A 16598-nucleotide genomic window follows, 5' to 3' on the forward strand; every position below is an offset into this window, starting at 1 on the left:
TCCCGGGGTTCGAACACACTACCTTGGTGTTACAAGCGCCGTGCTCTACCAGCTGAGCTACAGAGGACCACAGACAACAAACACGGTTTGGACGGACGTAGGTCAGAAACATCACATTTTAGCCAGTTCCATAGATTAAGTTGATATGATTCCGAGTCAGCTAAGATGGGCATTACACACACACACACCACTACAAACTATCTGACTACAGTGAAGTAGATGTACATTCTCTGCCAACAGAGGTGCTTGGTTTACGGTAGGGCTGCCTATTGTCCTCCTAAAGATGGTCATTGGTTCTGCAGGGGTGTGTCAGAGAGTGATACATTCAGTAGTAGGCCATTAGTAGTCAAGCACCAGTGAATGCATCCTGCTTAGTGTCACAGGGGAAATAATTACTTCATTACAATCTCCCTTTTTGTAAATTCCCATCTGAGACTGATAAGAACTCAAGACTATTTCCCATTAATCTCTCGGACTGTAGGATCTCATTCAGCAGGCACAAATGGGAGAAACGTTTTCAAATGGAAAACAAAAGGAGTTCAAAAAGTGCCTCCCAGACCATTTCAGAACATTTTCTCCCATGATCTTGCCTATTGAACGGGACCCAGGCAGCCCTCCTCTATCTAAGTTAGGAGTCAGTCCTGATGTAGACTTTGTCTCTGGAGAAGATCTTGATGGCCTCCTCCACCTCAGACAACCTGCGGTCCAGCTGAGCACGACGGGAATGGACACCCAGAGAGTCGGCTCTGACTGGAAGTGACAGCACCTCACTCACCAGAGCCTGATGGGCTGGAGGAGGAAAGAGAGGGGTAAAAGAGAGAGAGTGAACAAATTAATGAATGAGAGCATCTTGATCTGAAGGTCAACAGAAATATACACCATCTTTTCTATATATTTCAGCTGATATACACTGCATTCAGAAAGTATTCAGACCCCTTGACTTTTTCCACATTTTGTTACGTTACAGCCTTATTCTAAAATTAATTAAATAAAATAAATGTACACACAATACCCCATAATGACAAAGTGAAAACAGGTTTTTGGAAATGTTTGCAAAATTATTACAAATAAAAAACAGAAATACCTTATTTACTTATGTCCTCAGACCCTTTGCTATGAGACTCGAAATTGAGCTCAGGTGCCTCCTGTTTCCATTGATCATCCTTGAGATGTTTCTACAACTTGATTGGAGTCCACCTTTGGTAAATTCAATTGATTGGACATGATTTGGAAATTCACACACCTGTCTATGTAAGGTCCCAAAGATGACAGTGCATGACCGGACTAAAGAAACATGATATGAAGAAAATGTAGTCTATTTCAGAAGAACAGAATAGCATACTCTGAGTCGTCCTTATGTTAGGCCCTGATCAGGCTATGCCATATGGCTGTGGGCTACACAAGTTCATTTAGCAGACAGGATTTTCTTAGAATTCCGTGGCATTCTTTTATATTATTTTATAGTATGAAGAATACAATTGAACATAGCTGAATAAAATTGAAAGGGTATTTTCTCCAAACGATGAGGGAGTGCGCACATGCGGCTATTCTGTGTTGAGCGGTTAACAAAGAAACAGCTACTCCTATATGCTTAATTTAGAGTTATTTATGTCACTTTAGTTGTGATACAAATGTTGGGATATATGTTTGGATTTTTTATACATTCTAAGGCTGCATGATGCGGCTATAATGATGATTTGAAAAAAGTTGCATGAAAGGCATGAGCTCTGCTTTGTTTTTTTTGCACAGGCTGTACACACTTAATCAGTCTCTCATTCACAATTTGACCAGCACTTAATAATGCTTTGAATTTCCCGGCCGCATCCCCTTTGTGTGGCCGTAATGCCCCCTAAAAAAATCCATGCCTTTTGCGGCCAGTGGCCGTTGTGCCCTTAGGCTGAATATTATAATTATAATTCCCTTCTCCCAGCTGCGTGCCGAAGCACCTCTCACTCACATGGCTCCCAGTCACGTAATCGGGTCTTTCTCACAAGCTACAAGTGACGAGAGACACATTGGGGACGCAACTGCGTGCGTGCTTATCCAATTCCAAGGCGCATATTGAAGATATTGGAAGAACTGTCCACATTTATTTTTCGTCAGCCAACAAGACGCAACCTAACGAACAGCAAAAGCACTAGCCTATGTCAATCTACTATCCCCCATAGTACAAAAGTTGACCTATTCTATTCTGTACGAGAAATAAATATTCCAAACATAGTCCGGGACAGTTGTGGGATGCTAAAGATCCCAAATGAATACAACCACTAGCATCGAAAAACCTGTTTTAAGCAATGAGCCTGACGCAACAGATGAGAACGTTTAGCTTAAAATGTTGATAAACTATTAGGCTACTTCTTCATTATAAGCACAGCAATGCGCACACGGCAGTAGGCTATAAGCGCGAATGTTCCATTTGCAGGAAAACACCATTCTCAAAAGTGACCACAAATGCGATAATGCATGTAATGCTTTTATTATAAAGGTGCATTTTTATTGTGAAAATTATCTTCCCCAAACTTGAAACTCACGCACTGCGTATGTATGCCAGTTAGGCTCTCCACCCGTTGTAAAGCGGATTAATGTGCTTCATTTTAAGAAGTAATTTGGCCACTTTAGTTGTGATACAAACCTTATCAAAACATATAGGTCTATGGGCTAGGCTACATGAGGTGTGCGACAATGATTTGAAAAAGTCACAAAAAAAAGCATGCAATGTTTGCCTTAAGCTGAGCATCATTCACAAGTGATAGGCTAATATTGTCACCCATCACACTATTCTTGATTTAATCTTGTCTTTACATATACTCAATAATATATGTGTGAAATTTGTTTTGATTTAGAATGGACCATTATCATGCACCTGTCTCGAAACAGGGGCAGTGGAAAAAAATACATGTAATCTATGCACTTAAATAGCGAATGGAGGACGCTTTTCCCTTGGTTCATTTTCTTGACAGCCAGGTAGGCTATACTCCTGTTTTAAAGAGAAGCAATGTGCTTAATATTAGGAAAATTGAGAAATAAATACAGTTGAAGTCGGAAGTTTACATTCACTTAGGTTGGAGTCATTAAAACTCATTTTTCAACCACTCCACACATTTCTTGTTAACAAACGATAGTTTTGGCAAGTTGGTTATGACATCTACTAATCTAATTGTTTACAGAGATTATTTCACTTATAATTCACTGTATCACAATTCCAGTGGGTCAGAAGTTTACATACACTAAGTTGACAGTGCCTTTAAACAGCTTGGAGAATTCCAGAAAATGATGTCATGGCTTTAGAAACTTCTGATAGGCTAATTGACATCATTTGAGTCAATTGGAGGTGTACCTGTGGATGTATTTCAAAGCCTACCTTCAAACTCAGTGCCTCTTTGCTTGACATCATGGGAAAATCAAAAGAAATCAGCCAGGACCTCAGAAAAAAATTGTAGACCTCCACAAGTCTGGTTCATCCTTGGGAGCAATTTCCAAACGCCTGAAGGTACCACGTTCATCTGTACAAACAATAGTACGCAAGTATAAACACCATGGGATCACGCAGCCGTCATACCGCAAATCAATCCCAGAACAACAGCAAAGGACCTTGTGAAGATGCTGGAGGAAACAGGTACAAAAGTATCTATATCCACAGTAAAACGAGTCCTTTATCGACATAACCTGAAAGGCCGCTCAGCAAGGAAGAAGCCACTGCTCCAAAACCGCCATAAAAAAGCCAGACTACGGTTTGCAACTGCACATGGGGACAAAGATTGTGCTTTTTGGAGAAATGTCCTCTGGTCTGATGAAACATAATGACCATCGTTATGTTTGGATTAAAAAGGGGGAGGCTTGCAAACCGAAGAACATCATCCCAACCGTGAAGCACAGGGGTGGCAGCATCATGCTGTGGGGGTGCTTTGCTGCAGGAGGGACTGGTGAACTTCACAAAATAGATGGCATCATGAGGAAGGAAAATTATGTGGATATATTGAAGTAACATCAAGACATCAGTCAGGAAGTTAAAGCTTGGTCGCAAATGGGTCTTCCAAATGGACAATGACCCCAAGCATACTTCCAAAGTTGTGGCAAAATGGCTTAAGGACAACAAAGTCAAGGTATTGTAGTGGCCATCCCAAAGCCCTGACCTCATCCTATAGAAAATGTGTGGGCAGAACTGAAAAAGCGTGTGCGAGCAAGGAGGCCTACAAACCTGACTCAGTTACACCAGCTCTGTCAGGAGGAATGGGTCAAAATTCACCCAACTTATTGTGGGAAGCTTGTGGAAGGCTACCCGAAACGTTTGATCCAAGTTAAACAATTTAAAGGCAATGCTACCAAATACTAATTGAGTGTATGTAAACTTCTGACCCACTGGGAATGTGATGAAAGAAATAAAACCTGAAATAAATCATTCTCTCTACTATTATTCTGACATTTCACATTCTTAAAATAAAGTGGTGATCCTAACTGACCTAAGACAGGGAATTTTTACTAGGATTAATGTCAGCAATTGTGAAAAACTGAGTTTAAATGTATTTGGCTAAGGTAAACTTCCGACTTCAACTGTATAGTAGGCCTAGCCTATAGAAAGCTGATGGGATCCTCCTCTTTTTAATAGAGGCCATCACTCTGTTTTCGCACGCAATTGCATAGCCTATAGAAATGTTGCGCAACATGAGCTCATGGGCTCTCATGAAGTGATTGATATGATTTTTTATTACATTTGCATTGATGTCAGAGTGATTAGAGGGACAATAGAGTGCTGAGTACCAGGCAGTTAGCAAGTTTGGTAGGCTACTAATGACCACCAGCAGCATCAGAGCTTGGAGAAAGCTAATTACCGTGACTAAAGGTCAAGTGGAATTTGACTGCCGTCATGACTCGTGACCACCGGTGTGGCGGTAATATGTTCACCATAACAGCCCTAACCACGTCTGGAGGAAACCTGGCACCATCCCTACGGTGAAGTATGGTGGTGGCAGCATCATGCTGTGGGGATGTTTTTCAGGATCGAGGGAAAGATGAACGGAGCAAAGTACAGCGAGATCTTTGATGAAAAACTGCTTATTTTTAATTTGACCCTACTTCCCTCTCCCCTAGTTGGAGGACTTGGTGGAAAACATTTAAAATTCAATATACTGTATATATATATATATATAAAGTGTTCGGCCAATCAACCAATCCCTCTAATCTTAATTCCAACCCTCAGATGTCCACAGACTAATCCATCTTTCCCAGTAATCTACCATTTTACCATTTCCCTTTGCAATGCATCATTCTATTTTACTGTGATGTCTTACGAGGGTCTTGAACCTCTCTATTTGTACCATTTCTACCGAGATTGCATAAATACTTTACCTAAGAGTATAAACATATTTCCCATTGATTGATATAGGTTTTTCAGATCTTCTAATGTTACTGTTTGTAGGTCCATCTGAACACAGACATTATGACTTAACAACCACTCCTGGACCTGACTCCAAAAGCGAGAAACCGAGGGACAGTCCCAAAAGAGATTATCTATTGATTCTGAGCTGACTGTTCAATGCCCCATATATTGAGCAATCTTTTTGTACTAGTCATTTTAAGCCATGCATGGTTTTTCATTGGAGGCAGACAAACCAATTAATTCCTTTCTCATTTGAAAATCAGGTTCATTTTCGGTTCAGAATGAAAGTTAAAAAAAATTCATTTACAGACATTGAAAATACATATTTTTTGGTAATTGATTCTACATCCAAATTTCAACTGCACATACATTCTCAATGAAGTAAGCATTATATCACGATACTTATTTTTACATCTATTTAATAAAGGAAAGAGGAGCCAACTGAAGATTGCAACATAGAACATTTATTATTGCTCCCATCTGTCACATGCACTTATGTTAGCTTTTTCAAAAGCTTTAAAACTGGCAGCGATGATGTTAAAAGTAGTCCAACTGACAATCAGTGTTGCCAACTATTTTTCAGTGAGATCTGCTATTAGCTCCTTGATTTGTCACTAGAAGTCACTAGATTACGTTTTGTCACCGCACCAATTTGCCTTGCTGTGACACAGATGCAGTCCCTGACATAGATTTTCTCCCCCTTTTCCACAGCACACCCCCTTCCCTTGTGATTATATGCCTGTGTGTGCACAGTGATCATCAAGGACATTAACCACCCGAGCCACGGCCTGTTCACCCCGCTATCATTCAGAAGGCGAGGTCAGTACAGGTGGATCAAAGCTGGCACCGAGAGACTGAAAAACAGCTTCTATCTCAAGGCCATCAGACTGTTAAATAGCCATCACTAGCCAGCCTCCACTCAGTACCCTCCCCTGAACTTAGTCACTGTCACTAGCCGGCTACCACCAGTTTACTCAACCCTGCACCTTAGAGGCTGCTGCCCTATGTACATAGATATGGAATCACTGGTCACTTTAACAATGTTTACATACTGTTTTACTAATTTCATATGTATATACTGTATTCTATCAATTCCACTCCAACATTGATTGTCCTAATATTTATATATTTCTTAATTCCATTATTTTACTTTGAGATGTGTGTATTGTTGTGAATCGTTAGATACTACTGCATTGTTGGAGCTAGGAACACAAGCATTTCACTACACCCGCAATAACTGCTAAATGCTAAATATAAATTATTTGATTTTGACTTCTGTTGCACAGACAGTTTCTCCCTCTCTTGTTAGCAGCAGAATTGAGTGGGAAACATCACTAAATGCTATCAAAACCATAGAAACCCTTGGTATCAAAATTCCCCTAATGTAGTCTGAAAAGTAGCTGAATTTCTCGCTAGAATCTTTCACCAATGAAAGTCCCTGGAGGGGTATGAAAACTCGCTAAAAATAACAACAAAGTCGCTAAATTGGCATCACTGGACAGAATAAACCAACAGACCACTTACATTTACATCATTTAGCAGACGCTCTTATCCAGAGCGACTTACAAATTGGTGCATTTAACTTATGATAGCAAGTGGGACAACCACTTTTTTTTCTTCTTTTTTTATGGGGGGTGTGTGGGGGTAGAAGGATTACTTTATACTATTCCAGGTATTCCTTAAAGAGGTAGGGTTTCAAGTGTCTCCGGAAGGTGGTCAGTGACTCCGCTGTCCTGGCGTCGTGGGGGAGCTTGTTCCACCATTGGGGTGCCAGAGCAGCAAATAGCTTTGACTGGGCTGAGCGGGAACTGTGCTCTCGTTTGGGTGTAGGGTCTGATCAGAGCCTGAACGTAAGGAGGTGCCATTCCCCTCACAGCTCCGTAGGCAAGCACCATGGTCACCATGGTCTTGTAGTAGATGCGAGCATCAACTGGAAGCCAGTGGAGTGTGCGGAGGAGCGGGGTGACATGAGAGAACTTGGGAAGGTCGAACACCAGACGGGCTGCGGAGTTCTGGATAAGTTGTAGGGGTTTAATGGCACAGGCAGGGAGCCCAGCCAACAGCGAGTTGCAGTAATCCAGACGGGAGATGACAAGTGCCTGGATTAGGACCTGTGCCGCAGCAGCGGAAGCCGCGGCAGCGGCATCTCCAGTCTCGCCTGAGACAACGCGGGAACCCCGCCTACCACCTCCGGAGCGGTACGATGGACGTCCAGAGGGTTGCAGGGAACTCCTCACCCAGTGTTCCCTGGTATTCAGAGCAGGGCCGGGTGGCCTACATTATCACTCTGTTGACGGGTCGGGCCCTTTCCTGGGCTACCGCGGAGTGGGAGAGCCAAACTCCGGCATGCTCCGACTCCTACCAATTCACCCAGGAGCTACGCAAGGTGTTCGACACCTCTCGGGTGGTGTCGGGGCACGAGGCTGGGAAGCGGCTCACGGCCTGTCGGCAGGGTGATCGTTCGGTGGCTGGCTACTCCGTGGAGTTCCGGACCCGGGCTCGAGAGGCAGGATGGGAGGAGGCCGCCCTGGTCGTCCTTTACGCGCAGGGGCTATCGGAGGGGATGAAGGACAAACTCTCCTTCAGGGAGCAGCCTGAGTGACTGGACGGCCTCGTCGACCTCTCAGTGCGGGTAGACAATCGGCGTCGTGAGAGGGCGCACGAGAGAGGGATGACGCAAGGCGCACTTGTCCAGGATGGAGAAGCAGAGACGTCTGTGCCAGGGACGTTGCCTGTACTGCGGCCAGACAGGTTAACACTGCGACTCATGCCCGGAGAAGCCGGAAAACGGGAGGGCTCGCTAATAGCCGGAACCGAAACCCCAACCCCAGAGACTCCCGGACATTACTCCCCGTCAGGGTTCAGTGGGCCCGCACTGCGCGTCGGGCACATGCACTGGTGGATTCGGGGGCCGCGGGAAACCTGATGGACGTGGGTCTGGCCCAAGGGTGGAGCGTTCCGTTACTCTCCCTCTCTGAGCCGGTCCGGTCATGGGCCTGGACGGCCGGCCGTTGGGGTCGGGCTTCATCACCCGGTGCACTGTCGCCGTGCGTGTCCGGGTGGCAGGGGGGCTATGGGAGGATATCCAGTTTTTCATTGTGGATTCTCCGGAGTGTCCCCTCGTCCTCAGGCACCCCTGGCTCGTCGCCCACAAACCCCGGATACTCATCAGCCCAAACCACCGTCCCAGACCACCTACCAGTCCTCACCTCTTCCCAAGGTCCCCCACTCCGACCCGCCTACCGCCCCAGCGGCAGTTGCCACCGGGAGGACGGCGGTTACAGACTCCATCACCGGCCCAGACCTGGCAGGCGTTCCCCAGGAGTATTGGGATCTGGGGGAGATGTTTAGTAAGAGGCGGCCAAGGGCCTACCTCCTCACAGGCCATACGACTGCGCTATCGATCTCCTGCCGGGCGCCATGCCCACACGAGCGATTGTTTTCCTTGTCCCGGCCGGAGACGCTGGCCATGAGGGAGTATATCGACGAGACACTCGTCGAGGGTCACACCCGCCCATCTACCTCACCCGCGGGCACGGGCTTCTTCTTCGTGGGGAAAAAGGACGGTGGGCAGCGGCCGTGCATTGATTACCAGGCGCTCAACGACATCACTGTTAAGAACCGCTACCCACTCCCCCTGATGACGACGGCATTCGAGTCGCTGCAGGGAGCCCCGGTCTTCACCAAGCTGGACTTACGAAATGCCTACAACCTGGTGAGGATTCGGGAGTGGAAGACGGCTTTTAACACACCCAGTGGGCATTACGAGTACCAAGTCATGCCTTTCAGTCTAGCCAATGCGCCTGCGGTGATCCAGGCGTTGGTCAATAACGTGCTCCGGGACCTCCTCGACTACAGCGTCTTCGTGTATTTGAATGACATCCTAATATTTTCAAAGGACATTAGTGAACACCAGCAGCACGTTCGGCAGGTCCTCCAACGCCTTCTACCTCACCAGCTCTACTTCAAGGTGGAGAAGTGCGTGTTCCACACAGAGACAGTCTCCTTCCTGGGGTTCATCGTCACCCAGGGGGACCTACGGATGCACCCAGCCAAGGTCAGCGCGGTACTGGATTGGCCCAAGCCCTCATCCCTCAAGCAACTACAACGGTTTTTATGTTTTGCTAATTTTTATAGGCTATTTATTCGCAATTTTAGCTCCCTAGCCGCTCCCCTGACAGCCCACACCCAGACGAGCGTGCGCCCCTTCGCCTGGATCCTGGAAGCAGGGAACACATTTGATGTGCTTAAGCGCTGTTTTACATCGCCCCGGTCCTAGGGCATCCTGATCTGTCCCTGCCATTCATTGTGGAGGTGGATGCTTCAGACGTTGTGGTGGGAGCAACCCCTGCGCGTTTTTCTCCCGTCGGCTATCCCCGGCGGAGTGGAATTACGACGTGGGGAACCATGAGCTGCTAGCGGTCAAGCTCGCCATGGGGGAGTGGAGGCATTGGCTAGATGGGGCCACCCATCCATTCGTCGTATGGACTGACCATAAGAACTAAGCCTACATTCAGGGGGCCAAGAGGCTCAACTTGCGCCAGGCCAGGTGGGCGTTGTTCTTCACCAGGTTCCGGTTCACAATCTCATACCGTCCGGGGTCAAAGAACACCAAGCCAGACGCGCTCTCCCGGCAGTTCGGCCCTGTGGACCTGGTGGAGAGGGACAACCCCATTGTCTCAAATGCCCTGATTGCTGCCCCAGTTTCGTGGGGAATCGATAGGCTGGTCAGAGCAGCGCTACGGCGGAGGTCCATCGGGGAGGATGTACGTACCCAAGGCTGCGCGCTCGCGACTGCTTCAGTGGGCGCACACGTCCGACCTCACCAGCCATCCGGGGGGCGCCAGGACGTTGGAGTTCCTGCGTAGGAGGTTCTCGTGGCCATCAGCTGAGAGGGATATGCGCGCCTTCGTGGCGGCTTGCCCGGTGTGTGCGCGCACGAAGAGCTCACGTCAGCCCGCGGCAGGGCTGCTCCGACCCCTGCCTTTCCCCAAGCGCCCCTGGTCCCACATCTCGCTGGATTTCATTTCCGCCCTACCCCCCTCTGATGGATACACAGTCATCCTGGTCGTTGTGGATCGGTTTTCAAAGGCTGCCCACTTCATTTCCCTTCTCAAACTCCCGTCGGCCCGGGAGACAGCTAAGTTGGTGGTGCAGCACGTTTTCCGGGTCCACGGCCTTCCCCAAGATGTGGTGTCGGATCAGGGTCCTCAATTCGCCTCCAGGTTCTGGAAGGCGTTCGCCACCTGCCTCGGCGCCTCCATCAGCTTGTCTTCCGGCTTCCATCCCCAGTCGAATGGGCAGACGGAGCGCATCAACCAGGATCTGGAGCGGGTGCTGAGGTGCAGGAGGGGGTTGCAGTTCCGGAGCGACCCACTAGGTGTCATCCTCCGATAACCTTAGGCACCTCCTCACTCACAGTCTGGACTAATCATTATCCTATTGGTGTCACCTGTGTCTACCTGTTCACCTGTGTATTTCACTTCCCTTTGTTCCCTTGCTCTGTTTTCTCTGCTAGTTTCTCGATGCCAAATTGTACTAATCAGTGTCTGATCGCGAGACGTATGTACAGGTACTTGAGAAGTGTTCTCCGTTTCATTGTTGTTTTCAGTCGTAGTTATTATTTCGTATGTTTCCTGTCAGCCTGTTTTTGGAGACCAATTTGCTCCTCCTTTATTTTATCTTGACAAGTCTGTTATTTTGTATCCTGGTTTTGGGACCACCAGTAAATATCCTTGTTTCACCATCTCTGCCTACTGTCTATCCTGCACCGCACCTGGGTCACACCTCACACCAACCCTTACAGTTAATGCCAGTTGGCTTTTCATAACCAGGCATTCTGAGAATCAAGGTCGAAACAGCAGGTCAGAGCGAGAGAGAGACATTTATGTTCAACATGGTCCTTATTGGAAACAGAGAGTACACAAGACATGCTCAGCCACATTTGGAGGAAAATGGAAGATGAATAATATGCGTCTCTTTGTTATCAAAAACCTTCAGCTGTGGAGGTAGATGTGCCAATACACAGCTAATATCCTCATTGGAGGAATACATGTTTACATTTGAGCTGGAGTCAAAGTCCATCCATTCATTCATTCAATCAGTCAGGCTATTTCAAGGTGCCTATCTCACCTGTAAACCCTGGTTCCCTGAATGGTTTTGGGAGGCTGGACGAAGTGAGGGGGACGGGGACGGGGCACGGCTTCGTCTTGGGGAGGGTGAGAGGGCACGCTTTGGTCTCGGAGGGCCAGCAGAGCCACAGATCACATATGCCTTCAAAAGGTTTTGGTGTGGAAGCCCCCAGTGCACTAAACAAAGGGCTGCCCATCTCCCAGCCCCTTCACCTGTAGCTGGGCCATGACCCTGGAGGGAATGTCCTGGTATTTAGGGGAGCTCCACTGGACTTTGGCGGGGACGGGAGTGCTCGCTCTGTGCCTCCTGCTCTCTGCAGCGTTTCTGGATCTCCCTCAGCCGACGCACGTTCTCTTTTCCGTAGTCACGCACCAGCTGCTCTGTGGGACAAACAGAGAATACATGGAATGTGAGAGAGGGAACACAGTCTAATAGTGTCTGTTTAACCTTTTGAATGTATTTTCCTGTATAGTAAAAGACAACCACCACATTTGCATATAATGTACTACAATGAGATCAAGTCTAACTAGTCTCTACTCTCCCGAGTGGCGCAGTGCTAGCTGTGCCACTAGAGATCCTGGTTCGAATCCAGGCTCTGTCGTAGCCGGCCGCAACCGGGAGACCCATGGGGCGGCGCACAATTGGCCCAGCGTCGTCCAGTGTAGGGGAGGGAATGGCCGGCAGGGATGTAGCTCAGTTGGTAGAGCATGGCGTTTGCAACGCCAGGGTTATGGGTTTGATTCCCACGGGGGGCCAGTATGAAAAAAAATAATGTATGCACTCACTAACTGTAAGTCTGCTAAATGACTAAAATGTAAATGTAGTCTAACCATGCACTCCAACCACATATGTGGCTTTGAATTTGACAAGGAAAGTGGCAGACAGAGTTGACCTGTGGTCACCATGAGACATTAGGCGTTGGACTTACAGTGCTTTGAGGAGTTGGGAAAGAGGGAGATCCCCTCCAGTTTGAGCAGGGCCCCCACCACCCCTCTCTTGCCCCTCTCCAGGATGTGTGTGGCGTTAGGGGTGCTGTAGCAGCCTGAGTACAACACAGGGTCCAAGGTAAGGGGACCAGAGAGAAAGGCTGGAGTCCCATCAGCGTTCCCCTCCAGACGACCCCTAGCTGGGATAAGATTCATCCATAGAAGGATGGGAGTGTAAGGAAGTAAGGAAGACAATGAACAGTAAGACACTGGGTGACATGTTGAACCAACAATTATTGGGATTTTTTAAAAAAGCTGTACATGTTAGCTATCTTACCAGAGACGGGACGTTTGTAGAATTCGGGGAAAAGGGTGTGATCTGGGGGTATGGGCCCAGATATCATGGAGGGACCCTCGCACATCACTGAACACCTGTTGCAAGACAGAGACCAACACAGAAATTCTAAATTGGGTTAGCTAGCTAGATAGATACTCTGAGAGGTTTTTCACTAACTTCACATTTCAGAAAGTAACGTTATCATGTCAGCAAAAAAGTAGCTAGCTAGCCAGCTAGCCAGTTAGAAAAAAAACACACTGACCATGACCTGCTGTTCGAGAAAATGCGGTTGTTAGCTAGCTTCTTAAACGTTAAGTCTGCTATTTAGGAGACTTTGAGGGGTTTTTGTGTACTGAGCACTATGTGAACCGCGCAACATCAATTTATTTAACAGCTATAAGTTAAGAGAGGTGAAATATTATGTCATTTATAATTTGATTGTTACTATATTTAAAAATCATTTCAATCATTACAAGCCCTATTCCACCACTTTAGTTGAATAGGAAAAAAAGAATATATGATTTTTCATATATTATCATATTTGTACCGTGTACTTGAGCTTGTCGTCAAACGTGACTACACCATCCTCAGCAATTTACAGTGGGGCAAAAAAGTATTTAGTCAGCCACCAATTGTGCAAGTTCTCCCACTTAAAAAGATGAGAGAGGCCTGTAATTTTCATTATAGGTACACGTCAACTATGACAGACAAAATGAGAGAAAAAATTTCCAGAAAATCACATTGTAGGATTTTTAATGAATTTATTTGCAAATTATGGTGGAAAATAAGTATTTGGTCACCTACAAACAAGCAAGATTTCTGGCTCTCACAGACCTGTAACTTCTTCTTTAAGAGTCTCCTCTGTCCTCCACTCGTTACCTGTATTAATGGCACCTGTTTGAACTTGTTATCAGTATAAAAGACACCTGTCCACAACCTCAAACAGTCACACTCCAAACTCCACTATGGCCAAGACCAAAGAGCTGTCAAAGGACACCAGAAACAAAATTGTAGACCTGCACCAGGCTGGGAAGACTGAATCTGCAATAGGTAAGCAGCTTGGTTTGAAGAAATCAACTGTGGGAGCAATTATTAGGAAATGGAAGACATACAAGAACACTGATAATCTCCCTCGATCTGGGGCTCCACGCAAGATCTCACTCCGTGGGGTCAAAATGATCACAAGAACGGTGAGCAAAAATCCCAGAACCACACGGGGGGACCTAGTGAATGACCTGCAGAGAGCTGGGACCAAAGTAACAAAGCCTACCATCAGTAACACACTACGCCACCAGGGACTCAAATACTGCAGTGCAAGACGTGTCTCCCTGCTTAAGCCAGTACATGTCCAGGCCCGTCTGAAGTTTGCTAGAGTGCATTTGGATAATCCAGAAGAGGATTGGGAGAATGTGATATGGTCAGATGAAACCAAAATATAACTTTTTGGCAAAAACTCAACTCGTCGTGTTTGGAGGACAAAGAATGCTGAGTTGCATCCAAAGAACACCATACCTACTGTGAAGCATGGGGGTAGAAACATCATGCTTTGGGGCTGTTTTTCTGCAAAGGGACCAGGACGACTGATCCATGTAAAGGAAAGAATGAATGGGGCCATGTATCGTGAGATTTTGAGTGAAAACCTCCTTCCATCAGCAAGGGCATTGAAGATGAAACGTGGCTGGGTCTTTTAGCATGACAATGATCCCAAACACACCACCCGGGCAACGAAGGAGTGGCTTCGTAAGAAGCATTTCAAGGTCCTGGAGTGGCCTAGCCAGTCTCCAGATCTCAACCCCATAGAAAATCTTTGGAGGGAGTTGAAAGTCCGTGTTGCCCAGCGACAGCCCCAAAACATCACTGCTCTAGAGGAGATCTGCATGGAGGAATGGGCCAAAATACCAGCAACAGTGTGTGAAAACCTTGTGAAGACTTACAGAAAACGTTTGACCTGTGTCATTGCCAACAAAGGGAATATAACAAAGTATTGAGAAACTTTTGTTATTGACCAAATACTTATTTTCCACCATAATTTTCAAATAAATTCATTAAAAATCCTACAATGTGATTTTCTGCATTTTTTTTTCTCATTTTGTCTGTCATAGTTGACGTGTACCTATGATGAAAATTACAGGCCTCTCTCATCTTTTTAAGTGGGAGAACTTGCACAATTGGTGGCTGACTAAATACTTTTTTCCCCCACTGTAGCTATTTTTTTGACTATTTTGTCCAGAAAGGTAAGAGATTTTAATATTTCTGGTAGTATAATCATTACTATGTATTGTTTAAGGCCCTCTCATGATAATTAATTACTTTTGCGTATGTCTATTTAGGCAGAAATCTAAATTTTGACATAACATTTCATCTGTAGGCTAATAGCTTGGCTAGTAGCTAGCAACATATATCGAATCATTAATTGACGACTGACTGATAACTAGGCTTACTGTTCCTAAAATACTAAATATAAATAAACACATATTTATGCAAACACAATAGTTACTATCGGTTTTACAGTTTTGTGCCAAATATTACCTTTATAAAATACTCCAGACTTCAAACAAACTGTAGCTAGCCAGCTAGCACTTGCATGCCAGTCAACTACAAGCACGCAGCAGTCAGTGATGACGCAGACAGTGACAACAGTGCTCAAACCAAATCCCCCACCATGGCAACAGTGTAACCATTCCTACTGCAGATAACAAGTAGCTTTAAAGTTTGACAGACAGGGAAAGTGGGTAATCACTAGTGGCAGTGAACGTGGACCTGTCGTCAGTCATCTGTGGTCATCATGAGACGGTAGATGTTGAACAGTTATTTAATGCAGATATATAATTGTGGAAATTTAACAAACATAAAAACTACTAATATATGCTTACAACCAAATATATGCCTATAACAAATATTATAGCATCCACGACATGAGGACAAAAACTGCCAGACAGTGGCATTCTCAAACTCAAAACAAACATAGAGGTTACTTTCGTTTACTTAAAAGAGTAGGTATTTTCGCACAACTATGGAACGGTCATTATGACGTCACTAACGTTTGACGTAACAAGAACATTTATCCTTTAAATGTAATAATAATATAACTGGTGATGGCAGATATTTGCACCCAAGTTTGATACAATGTAGAAAAGGGGGATTTTAATGTGCAAAGAATGGACCATTGTTTATTTTCTGGATTGGAATGGAAAGTAATAGTCTAGTGACCAGATGTAGACATTTTAGTCATTTAGCAGACGCTCTTATCCAGAGCGACTTACAGTTAGTGAGTGCATACATTTTATATTTATTTTCATACTGGCCCCCCGTGGGAACCGAACCCACAACCCTGGCGTTGCAAACACCATGCTCTACCAACTGAGCTACACGGGACCTAGGCCTAGGCTACATTCTTGATATTGGAAAATGTGTGATAGCACCTTATTTTAATATTGTAACGTTATAATGCTTATTATGATAAATAAAGCCAAGACATGAATGAGCAATTGAGGGCTAATATGAGTTTCATATATGTCATATATAATATGAGTGTCATGAGTCTCTGAGATGGAACTGCTGGGATGGATGGAGCAATCCTGGATGTTGGGCAATATAATAGCAATTCCTGTGCCATAAAGATCCAGACCTCTTAATAGAGTCTGTGCATTCAGGGAGGCTTCTACAGATAGCCTCTTCTGTAAGCCTAGGACTAGCCTAAGTGTGAATTTCGCAATATGGGTATAGCCTAAGCAGGGTTGGGTAGGTTACTTTCTAAATGTAATCTGTTACAGTTAGTTACCAGCTACCTGTACAAAATTGTGATCATTAATGTAACTTTTGGATT

At 45.6% G+C, this 16598-nt stretch overlaps 1 protein-coding gene and 1 pseudogene across 1 annotated transcript in view; one reads left to right on the forward strand and one right to left on the reverse strand.

Moving 5' to 3' along the window:
* On the reverse strand, positions 1 to 15541 carry LOC121584980 (annotated as a pseudogene).
* vdac3 (voltage-dependent anion channel 3) overlaps positions 14982 to 16598 on the forward strand; it is a 24748-nt gene continuing 23131 nt past the window's right edge. The window contains exon 1 of the mRNA XM_041901263.1: positions 14982 to 15006. The gene's annotated coding sequence lies outside the window, so the exon portion shown is untranslated. The remainder of the gene's footprint in view (positions 15007 to 16598) is intronic.

This window comes from Coregonus clupeaformis, chromosome 16, assembly GCF_020615455.1.
Source record: "Coregonus clupeaformis isolate EN_2021a chromosome 16, ASM2061545v1, whole genome shotgun sequence".
In the NCBI taxonomy this organism is placed as follows: domain Eukaryota; kingdom Metazoa; phylum Chordata; class Actinopteri; order Salmoniformes; family Salmonidae; genus Coregonus; species Coregonus clupeaformis.